Here is a 16,149-nt window from a genome sequence, read left to right as displayed (position 1 = left end):
TAATTTATTCGCATAGAACAGCGGGAAGCGTATTTTTAACTATGAAGTTTATTTCCGTCAATGCTCATAAAGACGCTCATTAAGACGCTGATCACGTGACGTATGTTTTCATTTTAAGGTATATAACATACTTTTGTGTGTCGTATGCTGCCGCAGAGGAAAACCGATGTAAGGGTTTCACTTTTTCCATTTTACTTACGTATTCCACATCGGAGATACTTGTGACCTTACCTACTGCTGTTGAACGAAACTCTTATTACGTATGCTATCACCTGCTGCTTCCCCCACACGAAAGAGTGGATATATAAAGATATATATGTAACAATTTTTACTGCAATGTAGCTTGATAATGCCGTAGGGGGCAAAAATACACTCCTGGAAATTGAAATAAGAACACCGTGAATTCATTGTCCCAGGAAGGGGAAACTTTATTGACACATTCCTGGGGTCAGATACATCACATGATCACACTGACAGAACCACAGGCACATAGACACAGGCAACAGAGCATACACAATGTCGGCACTAGTGCAGTGTATATCCACCTTTCGCAGCAATGCAGGCTGCTATTCTCCCATGGAGACGATCGTAGAGATGCTGGATGTAGTCCTGTGGAACGGCTTGCCATGCCATTTCCACCTGACTTACACCTTCTAGAGCACGTTGGGTGGCACGGGATACATGCGGACGTGCATTGTCCTGTTGGAACAGCAAGTTCCCTTGCCGGTCTAGGAATGGTAGAACGATGGGTTCGATGACGGTTTGGATGTACCGTGCACTATTCAGTGTCCCCTCGACGATCACCAGTGGTGTACGACCAGTGTAGGAGATCGCTCCCCACACCATGATGCCGGGTGTTGGCCCTGTGTGCCTCGGTCGTATGCAGTCCTGATTGTGGCGCTCACCTGCAGGGCGCCAAACACGCATACGACCATCATTGGCACCAAGGCAGAAGCGACTCTCATCGCTGAAGACGACACGTCTCCATTCGTCCCTCCATTCACGCCTGTCGCGACACCACTGGAGGCGGGCTGCACGATGTTGGGGCGTGAGCGGAAGACGGCCTAACGGTGTGCGGGACCGTATCCCAGCTTCATGGAGACGGTTGCGAATGGTCCTCGCCGATACCCCAGGAGCAACAGTGTCCCTAATTTGCTGGGAAGTGGCGGTGCGGTCCCCTACGGCACTGCGTAGGATCCTACGGTCTTGGCGTGCATCCGTGCGTCGCTGCGGTCCGGTCCCAGGTCGACGGGCACGTGCACCTTCCGCCGACCACTGGCAACAGCATCGATGTACTGTGGAGACCTCACGCCCCACGTGTTGAGCAATTCGGTGGTACGTCCACCCGGCCTCCCGCATGCCCACTATACGCCCTCGCTCAAAGTCCGTCAACTGCACATACGATTCACGTCCACGCTGTCGCGGCATGCTACCAGTGTTAAAGACTGCGATGGAGCTCCGTATGCCACGGCAAACTGGCTGACACTGACGGCGGCGGTGCACAAATGCTGCGCAGCTAGCGCCATTCGACGGCCAACACCGCGGTTCCTGGTGTGTCCGCTGTGCCGTGCGTGTGATCATTGCTTGTACAGCCCTCTCGCAGTGTCCGGAGCAAGTATGGTGGGTCTGACACACCGGTGTCAATGTGTTCTTTTTTCCATTTCCAGGAGTGTATATAACTAATGAATAATAAAAGTTATGGTTATTTCAAAATAGAGCTACGGAGGTAAATGGCTTCTTTCAAGTAATTCACAGCGGCTGTGAACTTGTAGATTCAACACGACTATTAATATTTTCGTATAGCTCATAAATATGTTTTAACCGATGCCTGCGTCAAAGCATGCTGGTAGTCAACACTTCTTTGAGTCTCCTACTAACAGGGCTGACTCGGTCCCCTAAATCTATCGGCAATTGCAGAAATGATATTTCTGTGAATAAATGGCGCTTATTCGTAATAGATCGCAGAAGAAATGAATCATTATAATAACTCGAATAAGAAGCAACCCAAAGTAAGTACTGTAAGTACAGATTTTGGATGCACGCCTCTCTACACCTTGTATAAATTGCACGAACGATGTCGTAGTGACACACCTCTGCAGCTTTCAGACCTTCAATATAAATCGCTGCGTTTTTTCAACAAGGATCGACGAACAGACGCCCACAACTATAAGCCTAGGTCTATGACGTCGGGCTCTCGTAGTATTTTCGTATGATTTTTACACTTGTATTATGACATTTCTGGAGACAGAAAATCTCCTCCACTTGTACCAACACGGGTTCCGAAAACGACGATCGTGTGAAATCCAACTACTGGGTTCGTCCACAAGATCCAGAAAGCAGTAGATACAGGCGCCCAGACATATGCTGTGTTTCTTGACTTCCGCAAGGCGTTCAGTACATTTCGGTATTGCCGTCTGATGAACACAATACAATAGTACGGAACTGTGTAATTGAACTGAAGAGTTTCTAGCAAACAGAACACGGCATACCGTTGTGAACGGAGAGAAGTCTTCAGACGTGACAGCAACTTTGAGCGTACCTCAAGGAAGTGTTACAGGACTATTACTTTCCACAATACGTATAAACGATCTAGCAGATAACGTCAGAAGTTCCGTGAAGCTTTCAGCGGATGATGCTGTTGTATACGAAGAAGTCTCAGTGCTAGAAATTTGTAAATAAATGGAGACACATGCAGAGAATCGACGCTTGGTGCAATGAGTGGCAATCGACCCCCAGCATAAGCAAATGTAACGTACTGCGAATAGATAGACAGAAAGAACTTTAATTGTATGATTACACGATTACAGAATAGTCACTGGAAACAGTTACTTCCATAAAATACCTAGGAGAACGCGTACGAAGGGGACTGAAGTGGAACGAACACATAAAATTAATAGTGGGTAAGGCAGGTGCCAGACGGAGAGTCACTGGAAGAGCCCTCAGGAAATGTACTCCATCAACGAAGGAGGCAGCTTCAAATCCCCAGTTTGACCGATGCTTGAATATTTCTCGGCAATCTGGAATCCGTACCAGATGGGAGATGGGATTGATACAGCACATATAAGAGATACGGAGAAGAACAGTATGGCTCATTATACGTTCATTTAGTAAACGCGAAAGCGTCACGGAGGTGGTATGCTAACACACTTGGCATACGCTGCAAGGGAGGCATTCTGCAACACGATGTATTCTAGTGTTAACATTTCTATTCATCCAGTGTATTGCTTGCTCCCACGCATATCTCGCGAAAAGTTTCTGAAGATAAAATCAGAGAGATTAGAACCCACAAGGAGACTCAGCAGCATACGTTATTTCCGCGTACCTTACGCGACCGGAAAGTGGTAGTGGTGTGCACTAAGTACCCTCCGACACAAACCGTGCGGTGACTTATGGAACATAGATGTAGATTTCGATTTACTATCTCGATTTTTGTACGTTTATTTCTTTTTTCGGTCGATTTGGAAGATCAGTTGAGTCGTAATCTCTGCTGCCTAACTGAGTTTCAGATATCAAGCTAAGAGGAAACTGAAACTAATACACCTCTGTTCTGACTAGAAGTACACATGGGCGCATTTTAATTTTGGTATTAATTGCGAAAGTTACAGGAGAGTGCAAACTTTTAATGCTGGTGTTGGCTACGTTATTTACATCGTTAGATTTCAATATTGTTATTTTTAATTGATAAGTGAACAGACGTGTGAAACCAGCAAAGTCAGTTGTGTCGGAGTTAGTTTATTATGAGGCCGTTGTTATGGTTAGCCCATCAACAGAGAATAATAACACCTGTGTCACATTGGGTTTTGTATTACGTACCGAACCCGTAAGCGCTATGGAGAGCCTTAACATACAACGTATTGAAACACGGCTACTCTTTCGCAGCCTTTGTTTCACGTAACGCGTACCTGCGCCCCGCCCGACGGTCACACGTTCCCTCAGACAATCTCGGTCGATGGCAAATTTCCTCTACTAGCGAATCGCATCGTTGCAAAGCATCGCGTAGTATATTTTGTTCGCATGTGAATATTTGGCTTTGCTGAGAACGCAGCTTTCTTCGTAGTGTTTCATTGACGTTGCTGTAATTTATATATGCTTTAAAGCTATGCAAAATGGAACTGGCCTCTGTCGTCGCGTTTTCATTAGAATTGATTGGGCAACTTAATACCTTTTGCGGTCCATTCGATTTCGGCAGAGCACGTCGTAGCCAGCATTCGGTTCTAGTTCAGACATCCGTAGCTACAAAAACTGGTTATCTCTCTCTCTCTCTCTCTCTCTCTCTCTCTCTCTCTCTCTCTCTCTCTCTCTCGCTGTCTCTCTCACAAAAGCTCGATACTCAGTGTTGTAGTATCCTGAAATTTCTTAATGTGATAGCGTAAAAATTGAACCAGGCAGATCTGATGTGTTCCACTCGCCCATGAAGAGGAATTTGTCCAGTAGTTTTGAGCCATGGTGCTGTCGCCATTGCTTCGTGTGGTTATCTCGGTTCGACATCTCGCGCTGAATCGAAGGACTGATTACTAGAGGGACTCTGGCGCGACTAGTTTTAAAAAGAGGAGCACGGTGTTGCCGAGGAGAGAGTGAGGCCGGGGAGAGAGTACTTGCTTGCGGAGGGAAGAGCTGGAAGAGGTGGAGCCATGATACAGCTAGCCGCACGCTGGGGGTTGTGTGTGGTGTACTGTGGGGACTGCCGGTTATTATGTGCGCCTGTTCAGTTCTTCCAGCCTGAACAAAGTACACAGTGTCTCACAAGGGACGCCTTGAGTGAGAGGTCGCAAATGGCCAATGATGCTTGCGGCATTCGATGCACTTCATATTGTCTGCCATGCTACCACAACATTGGCTGCTAGTGGCAACATGGGGGACTGGACTGGGGGTATGCAACGGTGATCACAGCATGGGGTTACGGAGCGTAGCTGAACTGCTTAATCGACGAGTAATTCACAACAGTATTACGGTACTAGAGGTGTTGATACAAAGCACAGCAATGGCAACAATAGACAAAGCAAACATTGCATTATATCTAAAACAACAATTGCCGAAGATGACATTTGGTCAAGGAATTATTCAAAGTGAGAAAGAAGTGGCATATGAAATATTAACGTTTCTACGAGATGGGTCAGTGGAATATGTGGTGTATACATTCGACTGTGCGGACGACGGAAATGAGGAGTACAATGACGACGATACGTGCTTAACAAGTGAATGTGATGTTAGTTCATAACCCTGCCACAAATCTCATCTCCAGCGAAACGTAGTCAAGGACAATCGTTGTTCGAAGAGTGGGCCTACAAATAATTACTGAAATGGAAGATCATCCACAGCACAGTAGTAAAATAATCATGAACAGATTTAGAATAAGTCCACGGCAATATGGCAGTGTAGTACATAAGATAAAACTACGGATATTCATTGGAGGGCAAGCCGCACTTGTTATAAAAATCGATGTTTGCGCGTTTCAAGAATGCTCGGTACAATTTACAACATGTGCAAGATAGAGACCCACTGCTTTACGCACATCAGTTTGCACGCAACAGATTACAGTGATTTTAAGGGAAGCAGTGGATGGTTGCATAACAGCACACAGTGTCACAGAATTGGAAGACATGAGATAACGAAAACTCAAACAAAGCGTCAACTTGACGATGCACAGAAAACTGCGGAATCGGCATGAAAATTTTTAGATGAGATAAACAAACTTATCCCATCGTTCACTACGGAATCTGTTTTCAACTTTGGCAAATCAGGATTTGATGAGGGAATGTATATGAAAGGAACACTGGAAATAAAATCAAGATCAACTAGCATAAATGCGTAACGCTTTCTTATACAATTATGCCTACTATTAATCTCGATGGTAAATTGGCTGGAAAGTTATTAATTTTGCTGCGAGGAGTTGGAGGTGCTCTGACGATCCTTTCTCGTGTGCCTTATCTTGCAAGGACACTCATAGCAAGCAAGAGTGGGAAAATGGGCGTAAGAGAACTGCAGCTACGGTATGAGCACTTTTATGGCCAATAGCTGGTCAAAATAACTTGCTTTTGTTTGATTACCAGTCTGCGTATAAAAATCGTACTGCTTTTGAGGACACTGTCCCTCCTCAAAAGTGTGCGACATTGCAGTTCTTACCATCTGTAACTACTGGACAAATTCGGCCTCTGGATGTTTGTTTTTTCCTGTGGATGTTATCGCACTATCTACAGCTAAGCCACAAAGGACGGCCAGTTTCACGGTGAGCTCCACGACAGACTGTTTCGCATTCGGTTGCAAGCCATCACATTCCATCAGTTCTCATCACCCCATTGCACCAAGATGATTCTATATGCATTCTTTAAGATTGTGTGCGTAAGCGAACGTCCTGTAAGGTTTGTAACCGCCAAGGAGTTCGCCTTCTATCGTGATGGTGCAAACTTTTGTAATCCCTGTGACGCGCCATTTTTCATTCGGTGTTCATGGTGCAATTTAATGGTTTCTTTTGAACGTGTCTTGAATGTCGACGATGTTCATTTCATGAAGTGTGGAACATACATCTCGTAGAAGGTTGATCTCTGCACGTCTCGGGATCTTATTTTCTATCGCCCTCCTGATGCACATGTTGAGTCATTAGCAGCTAATATGTTTCCTGCCATAATTATTAACGCAACACTTCCAAAAGAGCCTTACTAAAGATTAAACTTGCGACCTCATACTCAAGGGGTTCCTTGTCACTCTGAGCACTCGGCATGTGTTAGCTAGGTTTTGTTCAAAGTGTGGATCTCACTTTCGGCAAATACAGTTGTTGTTTGTTTCCAATTGAAGACACTGCTCCAGACTTATTCCGGATAGTGTGTGGGACACACTCAGCTTTGGATGGACCTGTCATGCGGCTAATGTACGAGGGTTTCCCAGAAAGTAATGCACCAAATTATTTTTCTGTAACAATTCTTCATTGAACATAATGAGAATTATACATGCGAAAGAATGGTGTTTTATCTACAAACCCTATCTTTCCACATAATCTCCATCCCGTTCTATGACCTTCCTCCAGCCCGAAACAAGGGCTTGTATGCCCTGTCGGTACCAATCCCTGTCCTGGTGGAGGAGCCATTGTTTCACTGTGTGAACTTACTTTGCTGACTGGCAGATGCATCGCCAACTGCCGACTCGTAATGCGCCTTACTCGCGAATGACAATATCCGCTCGCTGCAACATGTCAGATATGACAGCTGTGGATGGTCACCCCGACCGCTGCAAATCGTGGAGCTCCGCGTAACCATCTTCTAATGATCTCACTCTCCGTTCCCAGCGACTAACTGTACTTCTGTCGACAGCAGATTCTCCACAGACTTTGCACAAGCGTTTGTGAATATTTCCCATTGTTTCTTTCTCTGCAGTGAGAAATTCAATGACGGCACGTTGCTTGTAACGTACTTCACCTACAGACGACATGCTTGAAGCTGTCCTGCAGCTACGCTATCTTTTGGAAATGACGGAAACTTGGCGCACTCGCTCAGCAGACTTCAAATAATAAATACGTAACGTTTCGCATTCGTAGCATTGTTTTCGGCTGGGGAAAAAAAAGCGGTGCATTGCTTTCTGGGCAACCCTCGTGTGTCGGAATGAACTTACAGCACTATCAGCTTACACACTAGTTAATCTAACTCAAACTAACTTATGTTAAGGACGACACACACACACACACACACACACACACACACACACACACACACACCCATGCCCGAGGGACGACTCGAACCTCCGACGGGAGGAGCCGCGCGGACCGTGACAAACAAAGCACCTGAGACCGCGCAGCTACCCAGCGCGGCTGTCGTGCAGTGCCTGCAGTCAATGTTATATCTAAGTCATTCTGAATCATTGCAGAATAGCCCCTACTTTTGTTTACGTAAGTTCTGTCATACCCGAAATACTACTTCTCAAATCAAATTGCGTTTCCAATTGTCCCTGTTTTATAATCTTGGTGTAAATTTCAGGGCAAATCGTGTTCAGAAATTTGCACGAACATATAGGGTTAAATTTTCAAGATGTGGCATGTTTCTCAGTATATAGCAGAAACTGGAAACCATAAGATTAGATGAGTACTAGGAAGAATAATGTGCCCCTCTGCCAGAAGACATCATGCCATGTAATATATAAAGACATTCCATAGAATCATGTACGAATAAAGATAGTGTGTCAGTCATGTACAGTAATTAAATATCGCAATACCTGGGCAAAGAATGATGATGATGATGACGACACGACGACGACGAAGAAGAAGAAGAAGAAGAAAACAAAGATGAAGGAAATGAAGTGACAGAAGAAGCAACCAGCACGGTCGTGTGCAGGAATGGATGACATATAAGTTCCCAGTCAGTACTAGTTTATAAAAAGGACAGTTAGGACGGTTGTAGGAAAACCTAAGAAAAGATGAGTAATAATTAATGAAGACGGTAGAGGCTTATACCGACAACACAAGCGCAGAAGAAGATTATAATGTTAAAGAAACGATCATCAACCACACGGCAAAATGTAGTTTTGCAATAGTTAGCGATAAAGGTGTATCGATGTGAACTGCCCATAAGATATCAGGGCTCTCCGCCGCACATTTTAGCGACTGTGACGTGGACCATTGTGACGATCTTACTTCTTTCTCATACAATGTAGGCTTTCAAAGGCCGGTGTTGTCTTCAGTTAAAACTTCCGGGCTGAGAGGCCGTGGTCGATATCCAAGATGAGGCTATGTCCGCCCCCTCCCCCCCCCCATCCCCCCCCCCCCCCGCCCCCCAGAGAAAGAAATTAGTTGGTGTCATATCTGGCTACCGCATTGTCCATGGAACAGTACAACGGCGACCAGAACATTGTGGACCAGTCGAGTTCCTAACATCGAGTGCAGTGTGAGTGGACTCTCCGTCATGTTGAAACCACGTAAGACCACTAATTCTGTGCGGTACACCTTTAACAACTTTGGGAGGACATTTTGTATACTAATCCCTTCAGTATATCGGATGGTTTTCTGTATATAGCTGTAGGAACCAATTTGCGAACTCCATTCAGCATGGGAAGTCTGCTGTCTGCATTGACTACTGCTTCTGTATATGATACAGGTGAAATTATTGTTCATGAAAATGCTCAAACAGTTGTTTGGCATTTGTTCAGAGCCAATGCAACAAGCCGAGTACTGGTGACACGACTGTGATAAATCGCGTGTAAACATTGTCTTCCAGATCGAATGTTCTGGAATACCTCCCATTGACAGTATCTTCAGTACAACCATGGATCTGGTCCCTCGCAGGTGAACTGTGTACAGTTGCGGACTTTGTGTAATGTGCTTACCATCGCTTCGGGAACAGCTCAGCAAAGCGTCGTAATGCCACTCTTCCATTGCACTGTGTGTGCCCACGCACGAGGTCTCTGTATATCCGTCATTTGTTATCAGTGAACCTATCCACATACCACGGTTAACGTACAATAACTGTTGCCGGAAATACAATTCTGAGACAGAACCGAGCATTACTGAATACAAGTTGAGAGCGAAGAGAAAAGGGAGCATAACTGTTGTCATCGACTGAATGGCACAAGTTTATTTGCAGGTAAGACTCATAGCGGTTACCGCCGACATTGGCACTGTTCTGCAGATAATTCCAGTGCCTTACAAATATAAAGATAAATGAGAAAAGAGACCAACGCAATGCAATTATTCTGCAACGAGCCAACGGAGACCACAGCTACCTTGTACCAAATCACAAACAAAATACCCCTGGAAAATCTCCGAAATTTGGTCGGTGGAGTTCGGGTCCACCCTGTGTCTAGTTATGTTGTGGTTTGTTGCAGCTATCCGCGGTAATTATCCTGTGCCAGCCTCTTCTTGTCTGAACAACTACTGAGACTTACTTTTTAAAAAAATCGCCGTTGGACTGTAAGTTGTTATTTTTTTCCACATAGTCATCTCTAGAACATTTTGAACTGGAAACTAATAAATCGGTATATCATACAGTGCAGCGCACAGAAAAACGTATACAGAACCCACTATGGTTGGCTCAGACCTTCACATGCCTTAGAAGTAAGACTATGTTAATATGTAATTAATAATATTCATGGTAGTATCGCATACTCACTCACCAGCGTGGAGATGGATATGGAACCTATTATGTTTGGTTCAGACCTTCATATGTTGCATTTACTAGGACTACATTTACCTAAATTTAATGGGCATTCATAAAGCGGCCTTTTATATGTCAGGTATACAACACAGCTCACTAAAGTAACATCCTCAGCCTACCCACATTCTACGTAACCCATGGCCACTCCGTATCTGCTCCATCCCCTATCCACCTCCAATATCGCCGTCTCCCATTCAGTTGTCGTTTCTACACCTCTCCCACAAACCCACGCCCCTACCGCCCTCCAAACCGTCCCTTGCCACATACTTCAAGACGTCCTGCCACCCTCTCCTTCACTGAACAGTCGTGTGTTATAGGGGCCACTACCGTATATTAGGAGTATGTTAAGAACGTCATCGAGCAGGTTCTGGCCCTGTATCTTTCATTAACTGCGTTTCGTCGCATTTCGGCCATTTTAAGTGGGTTGTGTAAGTAGCTCCAGCAGCGAATTTTTAATGTAATCTCTTTTGATCCTTCCATGTAAGTTTCTAAGAATCAGCGAATTACGATTTTCTAATATTGCAGCCTTACGTTCATTTTAGAGATCAGAATTTTGTTGTGCATCTAAAATGGTTATAATTGTACTCTGAGTATGTATGTATGTATCTATGTATGTCTGTAAGAGGACGTTATGAACTTGTACACTACTGGCCATTAATACTGCTACACCAAGAAGAAATGCAGATGATAGACGGGTATTCATTGGACAAATATATTATACTAGAGCTGAAATGTGATTACATTTTCACGTAATTTAGGTGCATAGATCCTGAGAACTCAGTACCAAGAACAACCACCTCTGGCCGTCATAACGGCCTTGAGACGCCTGGGCATTGAGTCAAACAGAGCTTGGATGGCGTGTATAGGTACAGCTGCCCATGCAGCTTCAACACGGTACCACAGTTCATCAAGATTAGTGACTGGCGTATTGTGACGAGCCAGTTGCTAGGCCACCATTGACCAGACGTTTTCAATTGGTGAGAGATCTGGAGAATGTGCTGCCCAGGGCAGCAGTCGAACATTTTCTGTATCCAGAAAGGCCCGTACAGGACCTGCAACATTCGGTCGTGCATTATCCTGCTGAAATGTAGGGTATCGCCAGCCACGGTGGCCGAGCGGTTCTAGGCGCTTCAGCGTGGCACCGCGCGACTGCCACAGTCGCAGGTTCGAATCCTGCCTCGGTCATTGATGTGTGTGATGTCCTTAGATTAGTCAGTTTTAAATAGTTCTAAGTTCTAGAGGACTAATGACCTCAGATGTTAAGTCCCGTAGTGCTCAGAGCCACTTTAACCATTTTTGTAGGGTTTCGCAGGGATCGAATGAAGAGCAGAGCCACGGGACGTAACACATCTGAAATGTAACGTCTACTGTTCAAAGTGCCGTCAATGCGAACAAGAGGTGACCGAGACGTGTAACCACTGGCACCCCATACCATCACGCCGGGTGATACGCCAGTAAGGCGATGACGAATACACGCTTCCAATGTGTGTTCACCGCGATGTCACCAAACACGGATGCGACCATCATGATGCTGTAAACAGAACCTGGATTCATCCGAAAAAATAACGTTTTGCCATTCGTGCACCCAGGTTCGTCGTTGAGTACACCATCGCAGGCGCTCCTGTCTGTGATGCAGCGTCAAGGGTAACTACAGCCATGGTCGCAGAGCTGATAGTCCATGCTGCTGCAAAGGTCGTCGGATTGTTCGTGCAGATGGTTGTTGTATTGCAAACGTCCCCATCTGTTGACTCATGGATCGAGACGTGGCTGCACGACCCGTTAAAGCCATGCGGATAGGATGCCTGTCATCTCGACAGCTACTGATACGAGGCCGTTGGGATCGAGCACGGCGTTATGTATTACCCTCCTGAACCTGCCGATTCCATATTCTGCTAACAGTCATTGGATCTCGACCAACGCGAGCAGCAATGTCGCGATACGATAAACCGTAATCGCGATAGGCTACAATCCGACCTTTATCAATGTCGGAAACGTGATGGTACGCATTTTTCCTCCTTACACGAGGCATTACAACAACGTTTCACCAGGCAACGCCGATTGACTGCTGTTTGTGTATGAGAAATCGGTTGGAAACTTTCCTCATGTCAGCATGTTGTAGGTGTCGCCACCGGCGCCAACCTTGTGTGAATGTTCTGAAAAGCTAATCATTTGCATATCACAGCACCTTCTTCCTGTCGGTTAAATTTCGCGTCTGTAGCACGTCATCTTCGTGGTGTAGCAATTTTAATGGCCAGTAGTGTATATCCAGGACATATTACGTACTTCGACAAATAAATATCCGCCTGTTCTTTACTGGTAACGCCTATGGTAATCCAAACATGATGTGGCACACACAGCTGCGCTGCTTTATTACGATCTCTGACAGGGTTTTGACAAATATTAGTATTAGTTGATGCACAGGTGTGATGAATTCTGCTTACAGAAGGGAAATTGACTGGCATATACGGCATTGACTGGTATATACTTTGTGCTAATGCTTACACAGTGTGCACAATGGCAGCCGTATTATGTATCCTAGATATGTATTAATATACTGTAATACGACAGCTGGTTTATATGACCAGAAATAAGTTTTATTCACGATTACATGCCACAGACAGGTCCCGTATATGTTAACATGTAAGTAATATTTTTTAATACGTAATGACTTTTTCCTATGCTCTGCGCTGTATGATATGTATGTTTTATTTATTTTCTGTTCAACGTGTATTTGAGAATGGCTGTTTTCTTTTTTGCCATCAGTCTTCTGACTGGTTTGATGCGCCCCTCCAGGAACTCCTCTACTGTGCCAACCTCTTCATCTCAGAGTGGCACAAATTACTTCAATTCTTTGCTGGGCGTATTCCAAACTCTGTCTTCCTCTACAGTATGTACCCTCTACAGCTTCCTCTTGTGCCATGGAAGTTATTCCCTGAGGTTTTAAGATATATGTTAACATCCAACCCTCCTTCCTATCTTCCTTTCCTCGCCCATTCTATGGAGAACCTCCTCATACCTTACCAGTCTATTCAATTTTCAACATTCGACTGTGGCACCACATCTCAAACACTTCGAGTGTCTTGTTTCCGGCTTTCCCACAGACCTAGTTTCACTACCAAATAATATTGTGTGTCAAACGTACATTCTCAGAAGTTTCTTCTTCAAATTAACGCCTATGTTTGATACTAATAGACTTCTCTTGGCCAGGAATGTTTTTTTTTGGCAGTGCTAGTCTGTTTTTTCGTTCTCCTCGCTGCGTCCATCTTTGGCTGTTTTGCTGACTAGGTAGTAGAATTCCTTAACTTCATCTACTTCGTGGTCACCAATCTGATGTTAAGTTTCTCGCTGTCCTGATCTCTCTTCCTTCTCATTAATTTCGTTTTCCTTTGATTTACTCTCAGTTCATATTCTGTATTCATCAGACTGTTCGTTCCATCCAGCACATCCTGTAATTCTCCTTCACTTTCACTGAGGATAACAATGTCCTCAGCGAATCCTATCATTGATATCCTTTCACCTCGAATTTTAATTCCACTCCTGAATTTTCCTTTTATTTCCCTCATTCCTTCTTCTATGTATATATTGAACAGTAGGGGCAAAAGGCTGCACCCCTTCCTTTCACTCTCTTAGTCCGAACAATTCGTATTGGTCTTCCATTCTTATTACGCCCACCTGGCTATTTGCACATTACCCTTTTCTCCCTATAGCTTACCCCTATTTCTCACACAGTCTTGAACATCTTGCACAATTTGACTTTGTCGCGCTCTTTTTTCTAATAGTGAGAAAATAAAATGCCTACAGCCGTCCTTATGATTTTATTTAATTTGTTGCAACCACTTTCGGAGCTTCAATGTGCCATCTTCCGGCTGTAGATTTTTACAAGTCAACAAATCATAAAAACTATTTCAATACGACAAACGGCCAAACTTGTAAAATAGCCCTTTTTATTACTTCGTAACGACTAGTTTCCTGTTTTTATTCATAACTCATTCTCAAATCGTCCATCCAATCACAATAAATACTATTCCACATAGCAGAAAGTCATGAGAATCGTACCCGGTCTCATGATCACTTGTATTTTACTACTTTGGTAACGATTGTCATGATTTTTTGCTACATGGAGTAATATTTACCCTGATTGGATGGGTGATTTGAAACGGATTACGAATGAAAACAGTAAGCTGGTTATCATCAAATAATAAGAAGAACTGTTTTGCAACTTTGACTGTTTGTCATATCGAAACAGTTTCACAAGTTGCTGACTCTTCAACATCCCAGCATGCTGGAAACCATTAAATCCTATGAACATTTCTTGATTTCTCTTTAGTTTTGCTTCCATTGTCAACAACAACGTCATAAATGCCTCTCTCGTGCCTTTACCTTTCCTAAAGTCAAACTGATCATCATATAACACATCCTCAATTTTCTTTCCCATTCTTCTGTATATTATTCTTGTCACACACTTGGATGAAAAGTTCTTAAGCTGATTGGGCAATGCTTCTCTCATTTTTCAGGTCCTGCAATCTTTATAATTGTGTGGATGATGGTTCCCCGAAAGTCATATGGTATATCGCCAAACTCATACGTCCTACATGCCAACGTGAATAGTCGTTTAGTTGCCACTTCCCGCAATTATTTTAGAAATTCTGATGGAATGTCCTCTTTCCTACCTGCCGTATACGATCTTAAGTCTTGGAAAGCTCATTTAAATTCTGATCCTAATACCTTTGTATTTCCTTCTTTCATCGATCAACTGAAATATTTCTAGTGTTACCCATGGTTTCTTCGCAGCTACCTTCTCTGTAGCTATGTTTTTCTTTCCAACTCCCATAACTGCCCTTTTTAGGAATGTGCATCCCTCTTCAGATGAACTGCCTACTAAGCTACTCGTTATCGCGCTGCCTATAGCCTCAGAGAACTTCAAACGTATATCTTAATTCCTTAGTACTTCCATAGTCCTCTTAGTGAGCACTGATTCTTCCTTAAGTTCAGCCTACTCGTCATCGCTACTAATTTGTGATCCGAGTCTACACTGACGAACCAAAGAAACTGGAACACCTCCCTAATATCGTATAGGGTCCCCGGTAGCACGCAGAGATCCCGCAACAGGACGATGCATCGACTCGACTAATGTCTGAAGTATTGCTGGAGGCAATGGACACCATGAATTACTACAGGGCTGTCCATAAATCCGCAAGAGTTTGAGGGATGGAGATCTCTGTTGAACAACCCGTTGCAAGGCATCCCAGATATGCCCAATAACGTTCACGTCTGGGAAGTTTGGTGGCCGGCGGAAGTGTTTAAACTCAGAAGAGTGTTCCTGGAGGGACTCTGTAGCAATTCTGGACATGTGGGGTGTTGCATTGTACTGCTCGAACTGCCCAAGTCCGTCGTAATGCATAATGGACGTGAGTGGATGCAGGCGATCAGACAGGATGCTTACGTTCGTGTCACCAGATGGAACCTTATTTAGACGTATCAGGGATCCCATATCACTCCAACTGCACACTCCCCACAACATTACAGAGCCTTCAGCATCTTGAACAGTCACCTGCTGACATGAGGGCCCATAGATTCATGAGATTGTTTCCATATCCGTACACGTCCATTCGTTCAATACAAGTTGAAACGAGACTCGTTCTCAGGAAACATGTTTCCAGTCATTAACAGTCCAATGCCAATGTTGACGTGCCCAGGCGAGGCGTAAAGTTTTGTGTCGTGCAGTCATCAAGGATACAGGAGTGGGCTTTTGGTTCCGAAAGCTCATATCGGTGATGTTTTGTTGAATGGTTCGCACGCTGATACTTGTTGATGGCCCAGCGTTGGACTCTGCCGCAATTTGTGGAAGGGTTGCAATTCTGTCACGTTGAACGATTCTCTTCCTTCGTCGTTGGTCCCGTTACTGCAGGATCTTTTTCCAGCGGCAGCGATGTCTGAGATTTGATGTTTTACCGGATTTCTTATATTAACGGCATACTCGTGAAAAGGTCGTACGGGAAAATCCCCACTTCATCGT

Source organism: Schistocerca americana, chromosome 7 (genome assembly GCF_021461395.2).
Source record: "Schistocerca americana isolate TAMUIC-IGC-003095 chromosome 7, iqSchAmer2.1, whole genome shotgun sequence".
NCBI classification, from domain to species: domain Eukaryota; kingdom Metazoa; phylum Arthropoda; class Insecta; order Orthoptera; family Acrididae; genus Schistocerca; species Schistocerca americana.
This window is presented reverse-complemented; position numbering follows the sequence as displayed.